This window comes from Uranotaenia lowii, chromosome 2 (assembly GCF_029784155.1).
Source record: "Uranotaenia lowii strain MFRU-FL chromosome 2, ASM2978415v1, whole genome shotgun sequence".
NCBI classification, from domain to species: Eukaryota; Metazoa; Arthropoda; class Insecta; order Diptera; family Culicidae; genus Uranotaenia; species Uranotaenia lowii.
The window spans coordinates 122,237,873-122,243,400 of record NC_073692.1 but is presented as its reverse complement, the minus strand read 5'-3'; positions in this window follow the sequence as shown (position 1 = coordinate 122,243,400).

Sequence of the window (5,528 nt, the reverse complement as noted above, 5' to 3'; positions counted from 1 at the left end):
GAAAAGACTGAAAAGACTGAAAAGACTGAAAAGACTGAAAAGACTGAAAAGACTGAAAAGACTGAAAAGACTGAAAAGACTGAAAAGACTGAAAAGACTGAAAAGACTGAAAAGACTGAAAAGACTGAAAAGACTGAAAAGACTGAAAAGACTGAAAAGACTGAAAAGACTGAAAAGACTGAAAAGACTGAAAAGACTGAAAAGACTGAAAAGACTGAAAAGACTGAAAAGACTGAAAAGACTGAAAAGACTGAAAAGACTGAAAAGACTGAAAAGACTGAAAAGACTGAAAAGACTGAAAAGACTGAAAAGACTGAAAAGACTGAAAAGACTGAAAAGACTGAAAAGACTGAAAAGACTGAAAAGACTGAAAAGACTGAAAAGACTGAAAAGACTGAAAAGACTGAAAAGACTGAAAAGACTGAAAAGACTGAAAAGACTGAAAAGACTGAAAAGACTGAAAAGACTGAAAAGACTGAAAAGACTGAAAAGACTGAAAAGACTGAAAAGACTGAAAAGACTGAAAAGGCTGAAAAGACTGAAAAGACTGAAAAGACTGAAAAGACTGAAAAGACTGAAAAGACTGAAAAGACTGAAAAGACTGAAAAGACTGAAAAGACTGAAAAGACTGAAAAGACTGAAAAGACTGAAAAGACTGAAAAGACTGAAAAGACTGAAAAGACTGAAAAGACTGAAAAGACTGAAAAGACTGAAAAGACTGAAAAGACTGAAAAGACTGAAAAGACTGAAAAGACTGAAAATACTGAAAAGACTGAACAGATCAAATACCTAGAAAGAATGGAGAAAATGTATATTATGAAAATTCTGAAAAGACGAAAGTTTCAGAAAAGGTATCATTGGCCGAGATAACGTTTTCAGCTTTAAATTTCACCCAATCATAAAAATCCCCATGAACTTTAAAAATCTTATTATTCAAACGATTAAATATAAAAAAATATTTCTATTTGATAGGAGTTTTTAATTGTTGCTTAATTCAGAACCAGGATCATAACAGGTTAGCAAGCAAACGGAAGAAATGGTCTTTCGGCACTTCGGTCGGGAATAAATACCAACCGGGCGTCAGTGATTAAAAAGAATTAATTTTATTTTGCTGCAAATTGTTTTAATGTGTTCGATGCAATTAATTTTACCGTACCGACTCGCAATGATTGCTTGCTTGCTCGCTGTAATGGCACAGGGAAATGAAATCGCGACAAGTTGAAAGCACTTCTGTGCTTTTGATGGGGCAAATAAATCTCCGATGTCAAACTGTGGCAAACAAAGCTGCTTTAAACATAAAGGAAGTAAACAAAAAAAAATTTAAAAAAAAATCCTTTTTTGATAAAAATTGAATAACTAGGAAAGACTTTATCTGATTCAAGAAAGCAAACATCTGTAAACATTGTTCTTCGTAAATTGCTCAATAAAATTCCCATGGATCATTCCAGATTCCCAATGGATAGTTTCAGAGGACTATTTGTTCTCAACCCTGCCTGTATTTCATTTGGAAAAATTCCGACCAAAAGATTGTTTTTAGAGCCCGGTTTTCGTTTTTTTTACTGCCCCGGATAATTTCGCTGAAGCATTTGCACTTTTAGCTGCTGTCTGTCGCATTGAGCAAGTTTGCCGAAAATGTGCAATCGTAATTCACAGATTATAATCCAATTATTTGCTCCAAAAGCCAGTGCCAGTAGCTTTGGGACACTATTTTCGTCGTGTTTTCGGCTGCTCCTTGCCTTTTAAATATTGCCAGCAAAATAAGTCATGTGCGCTCAATTTTCAAATAAAGATTTTCTTACTTTGTATTGGACTGCGAAACACAAGATTTTTTTGCAGTAAGTTCATATTTCAATAGTAAATCAAACTACTTATTAATTTGAGAAACTGAGAGTAAAGGGTGATACGGTCAAAATTTGGTCAAAGGAAAACGCGTGTAATTTGGTGAAATCGTTTAGTTAAAAAATCAAATTAAATTTCTTTTTCAAGATTAATTAGTATAAAATTCAGGAAAAAATATTCTGTTAGGCTTCCGCTTTTCCAAATCCGATAAAAATATGGCCTTATATTACAAAAAACTTCAGGATTAGTTAAATTTTTCGAATTAATATTATATCCTAAACTGTAGCGATTAAAAAGATCATTGATCTTATGTTACATGTGTTAATAAAGAAATGAAATGAAATGAAATGAATTGCCGGGCCTTACGCTTAACCCCTGCCATCAGATTTTGTACAGCCACCTTGTCTATCTTTTTCGCCGCAAAAAGCCAGTTTGCCTTGAACTGCTGCTCGTCCTTAGCAGTTTTCTTTTTTTTTTTGGTCTTCTTTAGGTTCCACTTGACAATAGCCCAGTATTTCTCAATTGGGCGGAGCTCTGGCGTGTTGGGCGGGTTCTTGTCCTTGGGAACCACCTGCACGTTGTTGGCGGCGTACCACTCGATGGCCTTTTGACCGTAATGACAAGATGCCAAATCCGGCCAAAACAGTACGGAATAACCCTGTTTCTTCAGGAAAGGCAGCAGACGTTTATTCAAACCCTCTTTTACGTAAATTTCTTGGTTGACAGTCCCGGAAGCTATGAAAATGCTACTTTTCAAGCCACAGTTACAGATGGCTTGCCAAACGAGATATTTCTTCGCGAACTTTGACAGCTTTATGTGCTTGAAAATTTCTGCTACCTTTCCCCTTCCTTTTGCCGTATAAAACTCCTGTCCCGGAAGCTGCTTGTAGTCGGCTTTGACGTAGATTTCGTCGTCCATTGCCACGCAGTCAAACTTCGTCAGCATCGTCGTGTACAGCCTCCGAGACCACGCTTTGGCAGTCGTATTTTGCTTATCATCGTGATTTGGAGTCACTACCTTCTTGTAGGTCGATAGTCCGGCTTGTTTTTTGGCTCGATGCACGGTTGTAGACGATACACCCTACTTATTTGCGGCATCTCGGAGAGAGAGGTTAGGGTTTCACTTGAAACTACCGGCAACTCTCTTTGTCGTCTAAGCGACTTCCAGTTTTCGATTTCCCCCCGATCCAGACTTCCTGGCTGTCGACAAACGTTCCCCAAACACTTTAATCATATTTGTAACGGTTGATTTGGCAACTTTTAGCGATTTTGGCAGATTTGCGTGCGAGTAGCTTGGTTTTTCGCGATGCGCGAGTAAAATTTTGATGCGCTGCTCTTCTTCCTTGGACGGTATTTTAACAACTGAAGAGTGAATTCCAAAATAAAAATAGGAGCAACATTCTACACACACACCTTCAAAATGAGGGGTGTTTCTAAATGTAAAATTGAAAGAAATACGTCAAGTTGAAATTGATCAAATTTTGACCGTTTCACCCTTTACTTTAGACTAAACACGAATTTACAAAAATGGCACTTAACTATTGCCGTTCTTTGTAACTTAAAAAGCTTCGTTCTAATTTGACTAGATTCGTCAACGTCCATGACATGAACCCTCCAAAAAAATTTTCATCAACTATCAATTAAAAATATCCAATCAACACCCACACAACCACCCACACACACAGCCTTCTGAAGCTCAATGTAAAAAAATGCAACTTAATATCATTTAGCAGAAAAAGAACAACACCAAACATCACAATTACATATGGAGATCAGAATGTAGAAAAATGTGAACGCGTCAGAGATTACGGAGTTATCTTAGACTCCAAACTAACTTTCACAGACCATTACTATACTATTATCCATATGGCAAATAAGATGCTGGGCTTTATTAATCACTTTATCATTAATTTTCAAGACCCATATGTCGTTTTCTTTCCAAGAAGCTTCCGAACAACTTCCATTCAGAACTGAACACTCGCGTCCGTTGACTCTAAAATTCACCAATAAACTGACTCTAGATCTATAACCGTTTTTTCTCTCCTTTTTTTCTCTTCTGTCAATTCTGAAAAGGCTTTCTTGGCACGCTTAGATAATAACATTCAATAGAAAGTAGATTTTACTTAGAGTTTATAATACGTCATTTTAATTTATTCATTTCTGCTATTCATCTGTATCCTACACCAGACACAATAAAAACACTATTTATTGCCTATGTAAGGTCTGTACTGGAATATTGCAGCGTTGTTTGGTCCCCATATTCAATTTCACACGAAGAAAAAATAGAAACAGTACAAAAGCAATTTCTACTATATGCCCTTCGTAAATAAGGTTGGACATCATTTCCACTTCCATCATATAAAGCGCGCTGCATTCTCATTGACATACAAACACTTAAAGAACGCTGCGAATATGCAATGGCTTCATTTGTTATCGATATCGTTTCGCAGCGTATAGACTCAAAAGAAATTCTTTCAAAATTAAACTTTTATGCACCCTCTCGGCCACTCCGAAATCGAAATTTATTTTTCATCAATCACTATCGCACAAACTACGCGAAAAACGGGCCAATAAATCGCATGATGGCCTCTTACAATCAACACTGTGAAACCATTGACTTTACAATGTCTCGTCAAAAACTCAAACAATATTTGAATCGAAGAAATCTAAACTCTGTAAAAAAAATTGTGAAGCAGACACTGCTTAAACATATTCTTAAGAAAATGCACATGTTTCAAGTCTACGTTACGGTTGACGAAATAAAAAAACAAAACTAAACTTGCGGTTAGCGAGTCCAGGAGCATTCCAGCCAACCAGAGGTCCAAAGAGGTCAGCCAGAGTTCACGAGGTCATCCAAAGGTCCGAAGAAGTCACCTAGGAATCAGTCGAGGTCCGAGGTGGTCAGCCAAGATGTCCCAAGCCCAGGTCCCGAAGAAGGAAGCTAAGTCCACCAGGAATCCGGAGGAACCAGCAGTCAAGAAACGTGCCCGGGAATGGTCGGTTTCCGAGAGGGTTACTCTCGACTGCGCCAGTTGCCCCGCCCGGGGAGGGCCTTCTTCCGAGATGGAGATTCTCGATTTCGTCACCAGACCTTCGCAGCATGGAAGTGGGGAATTAAGCGCCGATTAGTTGCTATAAACCTCATCCACACCATGGTGCGAACCTCCGAGGAAGATGACTGTGCCATACCGATGAAGAAGCCCTCAGAGGAGGAACGGCGCCTGGTAAATAGCGCTCCGGAAGCGCAAAAACGAGGACTCCGAGGCACTGGACGAGATTGTGATGACTGTCAACAACATAGTTCTGAACCGCATAATCAGAGCACGATATGCGAAGGAGGCCATGAACATCTTGGTGAAGACCTACCAGAGCGTTGGCCCCTATACTTTTAAAGCGATGCGCGACAGGCTCTATGACCTCAAACATCGGATGAGCATCAGATCGTTGAGTCATTTATTTGAGGAATACGATCTGATCGTTCGGGAGATTGAGCGCATGGGTGCAAGCATCCCAGCGGATGAAAAGGTCCAGGCGCTGATCTCCGCCGTTCCCAATGACTAAAGTCACGTAAAAGGGGCTTTGACCGTTTTACCGATTGCGGACCTTTGCGCGAAACCGATAATGGAGCTGAAAAGAATGTTCCTGGATGCAGAGCTAGCTTTCAAATTCGAGGGGACTTTCCAACAAGA